The 16,426-nt window shown below is 32.9% G+C and overlaps 1 long non-coding RNA gene across 4 annotated transcripts in view; it reads right to left on the bottom strand.

Annotated features, from left to right (window-relative positions):
* Positions 1–627: 627 nt before the first annotated feature.
* LOC117103768 overlaps positions 628–16,426 on the bottom strand; it is a 23,696-nt gene continuing 7,897 nt past the window's right edge. Inside the window, exons 2-11 of one of the 4 annotated variants that reach the window (XR_004444655.1) lie at positions 14,609–14,834; positions 14,175–14,267; positions 8,398–8,541; positions 7,231–7,374; positions 5,036–5,189; positions 3,643–3,699; positions 3,354–3,516; positions 2,542–2,654; positions 2,095–2,282; positions 628–1,109 (exon numbers count right to left, since the gene is read on the bottom strand). This is a non-coding gene — a long non-coding RNA (uncharacterized LOC117103768). Of the gene's footprint in view, positions 1,110–2,094; positions 2,283–2,541; positions 2,655–3,353; positions 3,517–3,642; positions 3,700–5,035; positions 5,250–7,230; positions 7,375–8,397; positions 8,542–14,174; positions 14,268–14,608; positions 14,835–16,426 lie in introns of all 4 variants that reach the window. The other 3 variants (XR_004444654.1, XR_004444653.1, XR_004444652.1) reach the window with 3 other exon arrangements.

The following is a 16,426-nucleotide window of genomic DNA, read 5'->3' on the forward strand; positions in this document are numbered from 1 at the left end:
TAAAATTAAGTAAATTATTAATTAATTATTAATTATATAAAGAAATTTATAAAAATGTACTGATAGTTGTATGGTATTTCTATGGAAAGTATTTTAAATGTCTATAGAAAGTTTATGAAAATTCTATGAGCCAAATAACAATTCTGTATAAAGTGTATGTAAATTCTATAGAAATTATATAAATAGATATTATAGAAATGTATAGAAGTTGTATGGTATTTATACGGAAACTATTCTGAATGTCTATATAAAGTATATGAAAATTCTATAAGCCAAAGAACAATTCTGTATAAAGTAAATGTAAATACTATAGAAATTGTGTATAAAATTCTATAGAAAGTCTATGTATGTTGTATAGAAAATATATAAGAAGTGATTGAACACTATTGAAATTCTATAGAAAAAGATACATAATTACACATTAAATAAATATATGAAATTGTATGTATTTAAATTTACTATAAATAAATAGTCATTTATAATTTTTCTTTGTAAATTTCCACAGAGTTCCAAATAAACATATGAATTAGCAATTACAATCCATAGTATTATAATAATATACACACTTTCAAACAAAATTTTACTGACACAACTATAAGTAAATATTTCATAAAATTTATTCACCGAAAATGCATGACAAGTGACCTCAAGCTTTAGTTAATTAAAAATTCAAATTTTCTTAAATATTAACATTAACTTATATAATTAAAGTTCTCTTGATGCAGGGGCGGATCCAGAGATGTCCAAATATTTTACATTGTAAAAATGATGAAATATAAGATCAAATTCACATACTAAAAATATCCCTCCCAGTTTGTTACGAACAGTACATTTTAAAATCAACGATAATAACTTATTAAATTTGTCCATCATAATCGTTACAGTAATATAATTCTAAAGGTATTGAAATTATGTTAGTTACTGGAATATATAAATACAGTCTGGCCTCTTAGGTTTAGGCATTCGGTAGTTGAGCTATGGTTAAACGGATGGACATAAATATAAATTGAATTAATTCGCCTTAATTTTGTTTAGTTCTTTGACTTTATTGGCCAATGATTGCCTCAGCAAAGCAACTGAAGTGTTGGGGAATTTCTTCATCGTGAAATCTGAGGATGAAAAAAATGTATAATAATTTTATAGAATAAGCCAACATATTTTTCGTCACATTACAAGATCAATAAAATTTTTCATTATACAATTATAGGACTAATTTATGATGATGTATATGATACTAAACACATTTAATTGAATCTTTCAGTAACATAGTTTAAAAATACATTTTTTTTTATAAAAGTGTAATTTTTTGGTCAAATTTGACTCAAAAGTTAAAAATTTAGCAATTCAACAGCCCATTTCGTGTATGCCAATGTCTAGTAATGTAAATTCACCAGTTTTATAGAAAGTATATAATATAACATTTGTTATCTTAGTATTTCTCATAAATAACATCTATTTTTAAATTTATCAAAAATGTCAATTTTGGGTTACAATATTAACATAAATGTGTTATCATACCTATCATTTGGTATATTATTTTAATATGCCAAATGATGTGTATGATGAAATCATTTTATCATCATTTGGTATTTGTTTTTAATAGTTTCCGTATGATAACAAATATATTCAAGTTAGTTATTTTGGTGTCAAAATATGTAACCTTTAACAAACTATAACTCCGAAATACAAAATGAATAATGTCAGATATTAATTTTGTATTTTGCTGTTGAAAAAATTTCAGACGAAGGCTAATTAATAATTATCTAATTAATTATCTAACTAATTAATATTATCGTTTGGGTATCAAAATTAACATAACATGTCATCATACACATCACATGGTAGAACTTTAGTATGATACCAAATATATTTAAATTGAATTTTTCAGTGACGAACTAGCTTCTAAGTATGATTTTTTTTGGTAAAATCGTGTAAATTTTTTTTCCATTTTTTGGTCAAATTTGGCACATAAATATAAGATTCGGCTTAGCAACAGCCCCCCAAAAATAATATAGCATAAGAAAGTGCAGAACACTTTGCAACTGCAGACCTACTGTACTGTAATCAGTAGTTTATTATTTCTATTTCTCTTACCTATGATGGCCTGCTCCTTTGGCTCAGTAGTGGTCAAGTGAGCGTTGCTTTTTCGGCCAGTGATGCTCTTCCCGACCACTTCTTCAACCTTAAATAAAGACCTGAATAAACTTCTCACAAGTTTGGTTGGGCCGTCGCTCGATTGTGTGGCACATAGCAGGGTACCTCTTTCCGTACCCTATATCCACCTTTAAAAAACAAAGTTTTAATAAACTTTATAAATAAAATTAATGTTTCATGCGTTTATTGATATCAAACAGAAATTCCAGTGCCTGCGCTGGCAAAATAAAATGTGTTGATGTATATTTAGTTTAAAGATAGCTCCCAGCTATAAATCTCAATTAAATTTTAATGATGAAGTGTTTTATAGTTTGTGCTTTGTGGAATTGGTTTGTTGTTATATTTGTGGTTCAAATTAAAATATTAGTTTTAGTAATTAGTATTAACCTTTGAAGTTTGTTTCACATAATGTGATGATGGGCTATTTCCTTCATTGGGCTCCTGCTGCTTCATTCCCTCCTTAAACTCCTTAAGGTTTTTTTTTATCATTTTTGACAAGTCTGCAAAAAATAAATAATTCAAAGCATAATATGAAATTACATAGGTTTAATAATAAAAAAAAAAAGAAAGTAGAAAGTTTATAAGCAGGGATACTAATACAGGGACACTAATACAGCAAATACGTGCTAAGCTTAAGTGCAGCTCATATAGTTGCAGTGTTGGAATTTATTATTAAGTATTTTTTCAGACAATTACTGTACTTTGAAGATGTACTATCAGTCAAAATACAGGAAAATAAATAAAATTTACTAATATTTTACCACAAAAATCGTTAATTACTAGCCAATGTAAAGATTTTTATGCAGATGGATACAGAAAAGTTACCATATAAATTAACCGTCAGGAAATTGACGATTTTTTTATTTTATTTTTTTTTTGACCTAAAAAAAAATATTTTAGATAGGGGCGTTTGATTTTTGTAGTTATCGCAACACCTTATCGTTGGAGGCTCTATCGTTGTCATCATTTTAAAGTTCACATACACAAAGTACCCTTCCCATCTTTAGTTATGAGTCAGGTGGTCGTTTTTGTTGTATTTTTTTTTTGGTCGTCTCTTGCATTATAACCCCTTTGTTCAAAATTTGAGGTTATTCTGCAAGGTATTTCATCTTTTTGTAGCACTGCGTTTCCGGCAACTCTTGTGTGCCAATTAATGTGTATAATCGATTATAACGCTAAATTGAAAAATATTATCATACCGGGGTTTGATCGGACGTTTCTAGGTTATTCTGAAGCCGAGCAGGCTTTTTGATTTGTCTTCTACCAACTCCAAAGGAGGTTGTGGCTTCATCATCATTGTCTTCTGCTTCAGCTTTCTTTGCCACTTCGGATCTCTTTTTTTTTCCATTTCGTTTTGAGTTCCTTAAATGAAAACACATTTACTTGTAATTATTTTTCTGGCCCACACTGTTGTGTTAAGTTATTAATAAATGATAATATATAACACCACTAACACAACAAATCAAAAGTGGATTAATTATAAATTACCTCTTTTAATATGCTACGAACGCAATTTGTGGTAGTGATGACGTCATCAACAACTAACTGAAAAACACGGTGAGTATGCGTAATAAACTAGACTTAGTTCTATCGCCAAGCCCTGAGACAGACTACTCTAATAACACGCCCTCTAGCGCATGTGGAAAAAGAGCGGCATCAAACCAAATCAGTTTTCTTAAGTTTTTATCAGTTTTAAGTAAGTTATTAAGTTTTTAGCCCACACTGCTGTGTTTTATTTTATAATAAAATGTTATGTATGTATACAAATCAAAAGTGGATCAAGTATAAATGACCTTATTTATTTACAAAAGCAATTTTGTGGTGATGACGTCATTACTAACAAACGGAAAACAAGGTTGTTATGCGCTAGAGTTGTGTCTATTGCCAAGCCCTGCGACGGGCTACCTGCGGGTTACTGTAATAACACACCCTTTAGCGCATATGGAAAAAGAGCGGCCTTATCAAATTAAATCAAACTAACGAGTTAAACATACCGAATCATTATCAAGGTTTAATAATGTAAAATGAAGTTTGCTTAATACAGTAGGTAACTTTTGGTATGTTCAATTGTTTAATCTTGCATATTCAAACTTTTTACTAATAATCTTTTAATAAGGCCAAATAAAATAAATTGTTTGTTGACCCTTCTTCTTTTAAAAATGATAAATAGAGGAGGGTGAAAAAAGTTATTTTTTTTTAATTTATTTTTTTTTTAAATACTCATCAGATGGAATTAAAATAACCCACAGAGGCCTATAATGGCAATATCTTACATCAGACAACAACTTTAGACTAATTTGTAGGTCATCTGGCAAAAAATAAAGATAAATTAACTCACATTTGTTTTTTAATTTGTAAAGAAAAAGCTTAAAAAACCCTTTATTTTAGGTTTTATTTTGTTTTTCCGCCTGTATTTTTTTCAGTGAGTTAGGGGCGGGTGGAGGAGGGCAAACAAACGATTTTTTGGCCTATCTTGGTTAATCACTATCAAATATATGTAGGCTAGTTTTTAATCTAAAGATTATATTTGTATTTGATTATGAATGTATTCTAAAACATTAGTTAAACTAATCTATTGTTGACTTTAATTTAATATCTCTTCATATGATGATTTTGTCGACGTTAAGTTATGAATGGTGTCCGACAAAAACGTTTAGACAGCATTTTCTACAATAATAATAATAATAATAATAATATAATAATAATAATAATAATAATAATAATAATAATAATAATTATAATAATGACAATAATAATAATAATAATAATAATAATTTTATTATATAAAATCTATAAAAAAAAAATATATAATAGGCCTATACGTACGCCTATGTACGTAGACTTTTAATTTATATTTTATCAATAAATGTGTACTACATACCGTATGCTAATACATGACATGGTGATGACTCTTCGCCTTTCTTCCAGTAAAAGTCACAAACAGTCCCCGGCTAAAGCGCATGGATTGTGTACACTCTTAACACTAAACCTCGATGGAAGAACGTCCCATGAATCTTTCTCTTCTATCCATTGTACTAGAAAATATATATTCGACGACATGTTTGCGTGTGTTCTGAAGGATAGCCAATCTAGAACTGATTTAATCAAACGGGCAGTGTAAAGTCCAAAAAAGCGCCAAACACACACAGCGTCAATAGACGATGATTGGCTACTATAGTTATGCATGGATGACTGTAGGGTGTGATTCACATATATAATGTATCGTCCTTGGGTGTGAAATCTGTCGAAATACATTGCTCATTGAGTCCTATCTCAGTAACTATTCTATCGATTTCAATTTATTGTGAACATAATGTAAATTTCGCGTTAAAAATCTTTGGAAGAGTGAAACCCATAAGTTCTTGTTACTAACTCAAATGCAAAATATTCTATTCTAAATATTTAGCCAGTCAACCCCAGCCATACAAAACAGCCTAAGAGTATACAATGGTTTAAAATTGTATTACCCTGCTGATGCTCAACAAGTAGATAAGATTCTGCAACAGCTCGACAATCACTTCCTTGGTCAGCAGCAAGACTTTTTTGAACGTTTTAAGTTCAACAAAATAAACCAGAATGCGGGAGAAACCATTGAACACTATATATTACTACTCTAAGAAATATGTCAAAGACTTGTAGCTTTTGTGCATGCATGAAGGACAAATTACTTATGGACCGATTACTGATGGGTGTAACTGATGATAAAATGAGAGAAAAGATGGCTTCTACTCATGATCTCACCCTACCTAGAGCTATAGAAATGTGTAAGGCAATTAAAATTGCAACAGCAGCTTAGCACAGTCGGCTAATCTGGTGGTAGCCGCTGTGTGCGCGCTGAACCGTGGAGATCTCTAGTTCTCCGGTTCAATTCCCATCGCTGCCTCTTCTTGTGTTTCAGCTAGAGGGCTGAAATAAAAGTTACAATAGCGCACCGTCTTTCGGATGAGACGTTTAAGCCGTTGGTCCTGTGTGCATTATGGCCCATGTACACGTTAAAGTACGCAGTACACTCTTCGGAAAAGAGTAGCGGATTGTCTCCCGGTGTACAGCCCAATCACCACCAGAAGGACCCCACTGGAAATAAGTCTTCTTCTAGACTTTCGTGGGCTTTCCTTGGTGTTTACAACGAATAAATCTAATCTAATCTAATCTAACAGTACATATGAAAGCAATTAGAGATAAAGATGCTATAGTCAACAAAATATACCAATCTAAACAGGATCAAAGAAAAAAATCCACCATGATGCAGCCTCAAACCAAGAAGTTTTAGAAGACTCTGCAAATTCTGCAGAAAAGACCATCCTTTCCGGAAGGAAGAATTTCCGCATGGGGAAGGACCTGCAATGACTGCGGACGACAAAACCACTTTAAAGGTTCCAGTGTATGCACACGAAAAGTGCATGTAGTTGAACGTGAATATACTTCTTCCTCAGATGCAGGGAGCATAAGTCACACATTTGTAGTCAATGTTGTAAGCCGTAACCGAGTAAGTGAAGTATATTTTATCCTTCGTGTTTTCTTACTTGTATAATTAACTACAAGCATATCTTAACATATCTTAATGCCATGAAAAAAAAACTTTTTTTTCATGGCATTAATGTCAAACATTAGGAATATAGTTGGCTCTATAATCAATGCCACGTGTTCAAAAGAGCTAAAAATTCAGAGTAAAATCGACCGTAAAGTCGTTGTTTGTTCTTCAATTAAGCTGAAATATGGAATTATATTCACTTCGTCAGATGAAGACTTTGATGATCTACATGTTGTTACGGTTTTTCAGGCAGGTAGGTTAACACAAATATCCGATTTTATGTAACGTAACATAACAAAACTATGCTCGTATGGATTTAAATAAGCATAATTATAATATAAATTATTACTTATCAGAAGTATACAAGAAGGACAACAATACCCAAAGATACATGAATAAAAAATATACCTGCGTTACTCATTTAACCAAAGCCGGCTTATTTGCAATATAGCACAAATAATATATTACAGTTTATAAAATAAAGGACACATAGCAATATAAAAAGTTTTATTATTAAAAGAAAATAATGGTTAACGTCTAATTACCATGTTCTCCTTTGGTTTGATCGTATACACCCTCTCTGTCTCTTAAATATGTCTCCGTCTTGATGACTTTTTTTAGTCCAGTAACACAAACAAGAGGCGGTGGTTTTAACGAAAATTCTGAGAGCGATCGTTCACAAGAGCCAACTATAGTAACATATCGAGAATGCATATCGTCTAAATCAATGTTGAATTATATAATGGTGGTGGAGGATAACATAATAATTACATACACGATGATATTTAAAAAAAATAACACTGGTGGATGATAACCTTACATACGTAAGGCATTGCAACGACTATGTTAACAATCAGCTGAGTATTTCATTGATAAGAAACAAATAATAATAATAATAATAATAATAATAATAATAATAAATAATAATAATAATAATAATACCACCTAGACTTACTATGTCTGTTTCAACAACAAATCATATGGCTTTTCGCCATTAGTTTAATGAGAAATGAAGTTGAAGTTGCAACAAAAAGAAAAGTTGTTAAAAGGTAAAATTAAAAAGACAAAAAAAAAAAAATAACACTTAATGAAGTGACCTATCTTGCATCATAGGGTAAATTTGCGGTTATTAAATTAGTTAGTGTTATGGTATTTTTAATTTGGTTGTAGTCATGTTTGATTGGGTTAAATTTTCGTAAGGTAAAATAGAATAGGGTTAGGGTTAAATACCCGCTCTAAAAAATGGAATAGGTTTAGGGTTAAACACCCTGCTTTAAAAATGGAATAGTATTGAAAACACCCCCAGTTCTTAAATTGAATAGTTGTTAAAACTCCCTGAACTAGAGTGGAATAGTGGTTAGAACACCCCTGCTCCTAATTGGAATAGTCCCATTTCTCATTTTATATACATTAAGGTCACGTGATGCCAAATGCAGTTTTCTCATTGGTCAAGAGCCTCTCAAATATTGGAAAAATATCCCATGTAGACCTTATGCACTTCTACCTACCAGGATAATTACATACAACTGTTGATTAGAAAAGATAGATTGATATAATTTAAATATCTGTAGATATTCTGTAAATGGATTATGTCGTATGCAATAAAAAAAATAAGGGGTCTAAGAGTGTGCCCTGGTTTATAAAATATAGGACACATAGCAATATAAAAAGTTTTATTATTAAAAGAAAATAATGGTTAACGTCTAATTTACCATTTTCTCCTTTGTTATGATCGTATACACCCTTTCTGTCTCTTAAATGTGTCTCCGTCTTGATGACTTTATTTAGTCCAGTAACACGAACAAGAGGCGGTGGTTTTAATGAAAATTCTGAAAGCGATCGTTCACAAGAGCCAACTATAGTAACATATCAAGAATGCATATCGTCTAAATCAATGTTGAATCATATAATGGCGGTGGAGGATAACATAATAATTACATACACGATGACATTTAAAAAAAACACTGGTGGATGATAACCTTACATACGTAAGGCATTGCAACGACTATGTTAACAATCAGCTGAGTATTTCATTGATAAGAAACAAATAATAATAATAATAATAATAATAATAATAATAATAATAATAAATAATAATAATACCATCTAGACTTACTATGTCTGTTTTGACAACAGAACATATGGCTTTTCGCCATTAGTTTAATGAGAAATGAAGTTGAAGTTGCAACAAAAAGAAAAGTTGTTAAAAGGTAAAAATAAAAAGACAAAAAAAAAAAAATAACACAAAAAACACAAAACAAATATAATTTTAATGAAGTGACCTATCTTGCATCATAGGGTAAATTTGCGGTTATTAAATTAGTTAGTGTTAGGGTATTTTTAATTTGGTTGTAGTCATGTTTGATTGGGGTTAAATTTTCGTAAAGTAAAATAGAATAGGGTTAGGGTTAAATACCCGCTCTAAAAAATGGAATAGGTTTAGGGTTAAACACCCCTGCTCTAGAATAAAGAAGGTTCAGGGTTAAACACCCTGCTTTAAAAATGGAATAGTATTTAAAACACCCCCAGTTCTTAAATTGAATAGTTGTTAAAACTCCCCTGAACTAGAGTGGAATAGTGGTTAGAACACCCCTGCTCCTAATTGGAATAGTCTCATTTTATATACATTAAGGTCATGTGATGCCAAATGCAGGTTTCTCATTGGTCAAGAGCCTCTCAAATATTGGAAAAATATCCCATGTAGACCTTATGCACTTCTACCTACCAGGATAACATACAACTGTTGATTAGAAAAGACAGATTGATATAATTTAAATATCTGTAGATATTCTGTAAATGGGTTATGTCGTATGTAATAAAAAAATAAGTGGTCCTAAGACTGTGCCCTGGTTCACTCCTGAGAGGACTTGACTTGTTTAGATGCTACTCCCTCGATATTAAAGGAGTCTTTTATTTCTCTCTTGTGGGGTAACCGCACCTTTATTTAGTATCATTTTCATTTATGTACAAACAACACGATTCTCTAAATCATAAAAACAAAATTTTAAATAACAAATGCAAACATGGATAAAAAAAATATTTTCATTTATCAATTTTCAATTATCTTTTTTCTTTAGTTGAATATCCATCTCTTCTTATTGTCATTTTATTTCCATACATTATCTCAACTTGACCATTGCTGCCTGTATTGGTCATTGCTGAGCCTGTGTCATGCCACCAGCATGGGGTGGTTTCTTTTTATTAAAAAAAAAAACAAATCACATATTTAAATCATATACTCACAGCATATGCACACATATCTATCTGATGGGTGTAACTGATGATAAAATAAGAGAAAAGATGGCTTCCACTCATGATCTCACCCTACCTAGAGCTATAGAAATCTGTAAGGCTATTGAAAATGCAAATGTACAGAGAAAAGCAAAAATAAAGATGCTATAGTCAACAAAATATACCAACCTAAACAGCAAAGATCAGAGAAACAAATCCACCATGATGCAGCCTCAAAGCCAAGAAGTTTAACAAGACTCTGCAAATTCTGCAGAAAAGACCATCCTTTCCGGAAGGAAAAATTTCCGCCTGGGGAAGGACCTGCACTGACTGCGGACGACAATGCTGTAAGCCGTAACCTAGGTAAACCGATATACTGCAACATGGAGATTGATAGAAAACCCGTAAAGTTCCAAATTGACAGTGGGGCCACAGTGAAATTTGTTCCTCAGAAATACGCCCCCAACATTGACAAAGACGAGATAAAACTGAGGATGTGGAACAATGCCGGAATGAATGCATTGGGCCGGACAACTGTCAAGATGAGAAACCCATCTACCAGACAAAAAAATACAAAGTACACTGCGTCGTGGTAGAAGAAGACTTAACTCCCATCCTAGGTCGAACTGCAGCTGAAGCGATGGGCCAGCAAGTCAACTCTGTCAATTCATATTTACCCAACTACATCAAAGAATATGAAGAAGTTTTCGATGAAACAAAGACTGGAGTTCTACTGGGAGATAAAGATTACATTACTATAAGTGAAGATGCTATGTCAATTATAAGGCTAGCGAGAGGATTTCCAGAGGCTCTGAAACCTGCGGTAAAAATGAAGATTGACAAACTGGTTCAGCAAAACGTATTGAGCAAGATTGATAACCCAACAGACTGGGTCAGCCAAATGGTAGTGGCTAGGAAGAAATCTGGAGGCATTAGATTTTGTATTGACCCAGGTAACCTCAACCGATACCTACCACGAGAACACCATCCACTGCCGGTACTCTCAGACATATTGCCAAATCTTAACAAGGCACAGTATTCTTTCAATATGTGATCTAAAGGATGGCTACCTAGCAGACTCACGACCATGGCTACACCGTGGGGGCGATATTTCTGGAAAAGACTCCCTTTTCAAAAAAACTTCAGCAAGCGCTTGAAAGGTGTTCACTGCTGATAACATCATCATTTGGGACAGAGATATAGAAGAGCACAACTGTCGAGTGAAAGTGTTACTGAAACGATGCAAAGAAAAAGTTTGGAGTAGATGAAGTACCCTTTTTAGGCCACATTGTATCCAAAGATGGTTTAAAACCAGACCCAACCAAAATTGATGCGTACTTCAGGTGAAAGCACCACAGAATAAAGATGAAATACACCGACTGCGGGGAATGGTAAATTAGTTATCTGCATTCTTACCAAAGCTATCTGAGGTCATGGAGCCGATCTCTGCACTAACTCGCACGGACACAGTGTGATCATGGGATGCATGTGCCTTAATTGACAATGCCTTCAAAGATTTAAAGCAGTTGTTGACGATGGCTCCCATCCTCAGTTATTTTGATGTACAGAAGGACCTGGTATTACACACTGATGCAAGTGACCGTGGTATCGGAGCTGCGATACTTCAAGGTGGGAAACTTGTTGCATATGCCAGCTGTGCACTGAATGAGACAGAAACCAGATATGCTGTAATTGAAAAAGAGATGTTAGCTGTGGTGTTCGCATTAGAAAAGTGACACTAGTACTATGGACGACATGTAACTGTGTACACAGATCACAGACCCCTTGAGTGCACTGCCAAGAAATCATTGGATAAGGCACCAACGCGCCTTCAAGGCATGTTGCTACGAGTTCTGGCATATGATACTACTATCAAGTACATACAAGGAAGAAATAATTTAATCGCAGACCCTCTTAATAGATCTTTCACGCCTTATGTTAAGGGTCAAGAGGACTTCGAAGTGGTCTATGCTGTGCAGCACCTAACCCTCTCGGATTAAAGAATAAAGGAGATTAAAATAATTGCAGCCAACGACGAGGTACAACAATTACTGAAAGATTGTATACAAGATGGATGGCCTGATCACAAGGACAAGCTATGCCAGAAACTAAAACCATATTCTAGTGTGAGACGAGCTAAGCGTCGACGAAGATTTAGTCTTTCGAGGTCAAATACTCGTAGTACCAAGGGGAGATGAAACAACTTATCAAGAAAGATCTTCACATTGGTAACACTGGTATAGAGTCAACCTTACGCCGAGCTAGAGAATATGTCTATTGGCCCAATATGATGAGATCAAGAGCAGCAGTGGATAGAAAACTGTGAAACAGTGTCTCCCAAGGACAAATGCCCCTAAAAAGTCATGAGATTCCAAATCGCCCTTTGGGGAATGTCGGAATTGATTTGTTCCATTACAATGGAAAAGAATACCTGATAACAGTATGCTACCATTCAAATTTCTGGGAAGTAGACCATCTCCATTCTACCAACGCAAAATCAGTAATCAACAAGCTGGTGAACCACTTTGGTCGGTATGGTATACCCGACACACTTACAAGTGACAACGGCCCACCGTTCACCTCAGCAGAATTTACAAACTTCACTGCAAAATTGGGGATCTGTGACAAAACAACATCACCATATAACAGTAAGTCAAACGGAAAAGCCGAGTCTGCACTTTAAGGGGGGTGCGGGAATGAAACGATTAATTTTCAATGTAAAATAGAGGGATGGGCGACAACAATGACGGTGACGGCACTCGATTTTGGAGCGCTGTATTCGAAAACGAGGCTCGTGAACTGGGTCCCTTTGAGCTAGAGTTATAAGATAGGGAATTTCCTAAAATGTACCGACTTTCAAAGGCTTGCATTCTGTAACCCCATAAAAAATCGTGTCAAACTTTAGATATTGCAATGTAAATTTGGCCGTTCTTTTCATTTACATGGGTTTTCTCTTATGAAAATGTCTCAATTATGTGTAAAATAACGATTTGCCCCAGTTTTTATTTCGGAAATTTTCACTAGACCCCTAGGGAGTCAGCTGATTCACTCAACCGTAACGTATATAGAGAATATGGAATACAATTGCCTGGCGCGACCTAGGCCCCTAGTTTAGGCCTAGGCATACAAACTATAATAATAATAATAATATTTCAAACATTAGACAAACAAACAACACTATTTTAAATAAAGTGCATTAATTTAAATGTTAATTATTAGATCCATGGAACTATCTAGGACCTACTACTACTACAGCATTACTACAATGCCAGTTTATTTGTCGTAGAATGCGGATACCTTGAAAGCCAGCTCAAATTTGCGCGGAAAATGGCTTGTAAAAATGTGCACAGAATTTAACTTCTGCATAATACATTGGCAATGGTTATATACAGTATTCAGATTAGTTCAAAGACTAATTTTCTGCATTCTTCTCGGAAATATAACAACCCGCCTTAGTCGTGGCCTTGCTGGTTCTATGCTGGATCAAAAACTAGTAGAGGGTCAAATGTCCAGCCATTTTGATGGTCAAAATACAGGGGCATTATTATTACTGTACATTAGAAAAGATTGAGAAACAAGATAGTCTATTATACATATTGTTATTGTCTTCATTTGTAATTTTTAAACTAATTTTTATTTTTATATTAAAAAAGTGTTATATTAATGAAATAATTATTTAGGTCATGGCTATGTTACACCACTTTGCATTGCATTTGAATATGGGCTTTTCACAGTGATAGTTAATTAAAAAATATATATTTTCAACAAAAATTATCATTGATGATTAGTGCCAGAATGATAATTCCTTATAAAGATATTGTAATATCAATACTAATTATTTTTGAATGGTGTAGGAATAGTCACTCTGATTTTTTTTAACTAGTCTGTTCAAACTTTTTATTGTACTTCATCCAATTTCGCACATTACATATTTCAAAATTAATCCTCACAATTTGTTTTCTAAATCTGGGTCACATATTTGCTTTAAAAGAATTACTATTGAATGGGATTATAATACCATTTAATAATATTAAAGATATTTTGCAAGTGAAACAGGTACATTAATATTCGTATAGTATTTATTTATTTATTATAAATTTGGCATGCAATATAAACCAGATGCGTAAAAAACACAATTTTAAGTGTGTGGCATTTCATATCTCCAGAAAAAAAAAATCACTAGATAAATCATTTTAATTTAATTCTTTGGAAATATTTTGGCCTTAATCACTTGCTGCAGAGCTCTGAGCATCGCTACCTTCTGCTAACCATGGATTGGGCATGTCCATTTCATCATGTCCACACAGATGGAATTGTTTGCATCACATCCATTTGAGCCAGTCATTTGCTCCTATTGAGGAATAAATATACAGTAGTTACAATAATGCAAAACCAGGTTTGTTAAAAATAAAAAATGTTATCAAACATTGGCATTTGCTGCTTTATCAATAACATACCATACTGAGATACTGTATGTACTAATCTGAAAAGGCATTCATCAATTGACAGTATTTTCAGATTTTTTAATTACTTGATTGAAGCCTTCCTGTCTGCTAGTGTGTAATGTATTATTTTTGTTTCTTAATAAAACTGACACACCATGCTGATATTTTCTTTACCATTCCAATATATTTGTTTCATGTACTCTGGCTGAACAGTGATGAGATATTCACTTATTTTTCTTTTGCTCACCTTAAATTGTGTGTAGCTTTCATTACAAGTTTCAGCAAACAACCAGAGTGTTTCTTGCTAACGTCTTGCTGGGTGTTTGTATGCTTTGTACCACCTTCTTTCGTAGATGCCAATATTTGAGTGGTTGTACTCATGGCAAATGTTGTGGTATGTTTGTCTCATCATGGCGACTGGCAAATACCTATGTGAGGAGAGTGTCATGTTTCGGTCTATCACATATCTTTTCCTACAAAAATATATATGTATATATATATATCATGTTATTATTTAATGGGGCATTATTGTTGTGTAGCCTAGCTTCTAGCTTACAGTATATCAATAATAATCTTATTGTTACAGGAATTGGTGTTGGCTCTGATGATATGCTGTAGTATTTTAGCACGTCACCTTTAGACAGTGCATTTTTTAGGCATTTATTTAGGCCTAGGCCTAGACAGTTTTTCATAGGACCAGGCCTATAACTAGGCCTATAGTATACTATTATTAGTAGGCCTAGGGGCCTACCAAGCTAACAATTTACCGTTAAAAAAATGTTATAAAAACGTATGAGTTTGGTTCAAAAAAACGTTTTAGTAAAACGTTTCGAAAACGTAATTTTGTGGAGTTTTGGAAGCGTTTAAATAACGATTTAATGTAACGTTTTAAAAACGTTATTATAACGTAAAAATAACCTTGGTTGCATCGACTTTGTTCTTGTATCACGTTTTAAAAACGTTTACAAAGGGTTTTTATTACGTTTGTAAAACGTTATAATATTAACTTTTAAAAACGTAATTATTTGGAGTTTTTAAAGCGTTTTAATAACGTTTCAATTTAACATTCAGAAACGTTATTATAACTTTATTTTGATGTTTTTAAACGTTTTTATGACATTCTTAAAATGTGTTACAATACCAAAGTCAATGTAACTAGAGTAATTTTTAACTCTAGTTACACTGACTTTGGTCTTGTAACACCTTTTAAAAAATGCTTTAAAAACGTTTAAAAACATCAAAATAATGGTAAAACTTTTGAGTTTGATCGGTGTTCCAAGACGTTTTCAAAACTTGAAATGCTGTACACTGAACCGTGGATATCCTTAGGTCGGCCTTTGGTCACATGTAAGATTCCAACTACATCGTGTTAACTTTGATGCTCTGGGACAAAAGAGGTCAACAATACAAAATTACTTACAATTATATAGCGTTATGTGTTTGTCCTTTAATGTTTAATGCGTCCTGTACTGTACTTAATTATACTGTAATTTAGCAAAAGCCCCATTTCAATACAGGACAAAAGGATAGGATTGGCAAGTTCAATTGATTTTAAAAATGTCAAAGAAATATCAAAAATAAACAAGGGGCCTAGTGTACAAAACTCCATAGTGCACACTTAAAAATCTTGAATATTGAGAAAAGCAGATGGCTACACTCTCTCTGAATCAAGCCTTGACAGAGGAAATTCATAGCTGTTCTGTCACAATGGAACCATTTGCGAAGTAGAATGTTGTGTCAGAACCAATAAAGAGGATGTGCTACAAATCAAACGCATTTACATAATATTGCTGTCGTCCTTATCGTTGTCATCTCTTCTGGCAACTACATCTTCTTCATTACAAACTTGCTTAAGTTTCTGTAAAAAGTAAACACAAAAATGTGTCAATTTAATCTACAGTCGGTCTTTTTTTTTCTTTTTATAATTAATATTCTACATGTAGGATGAGTTTTAGTATTGTTTTCTGAAGTGAATTTTTTTCTCATTACTGTTAAACTTGACTTAACCAAACATAATCTTTTGAATATCTCATAGTAAAACATTTGCTATATAACAGCTATAAAA

Source organism: Anneissia japonica, unplaced genomic scaffold (genome assembly GCF_011630105.1).
Source record: "Anneissia japonica isolate Jap-2015-1 unplaced genomic scaffold, ASM1163010v1 scaffold287848_len282238_cov107, whole genome shotgun sequence".
Classification (NCBI taxonomy): domain Eukaryota; kingdom Metazoa; phylum Echinodermata; class Crinoidea; order Comatulida; family Comatulidae; genus Anneissia; species Anneissia japonica.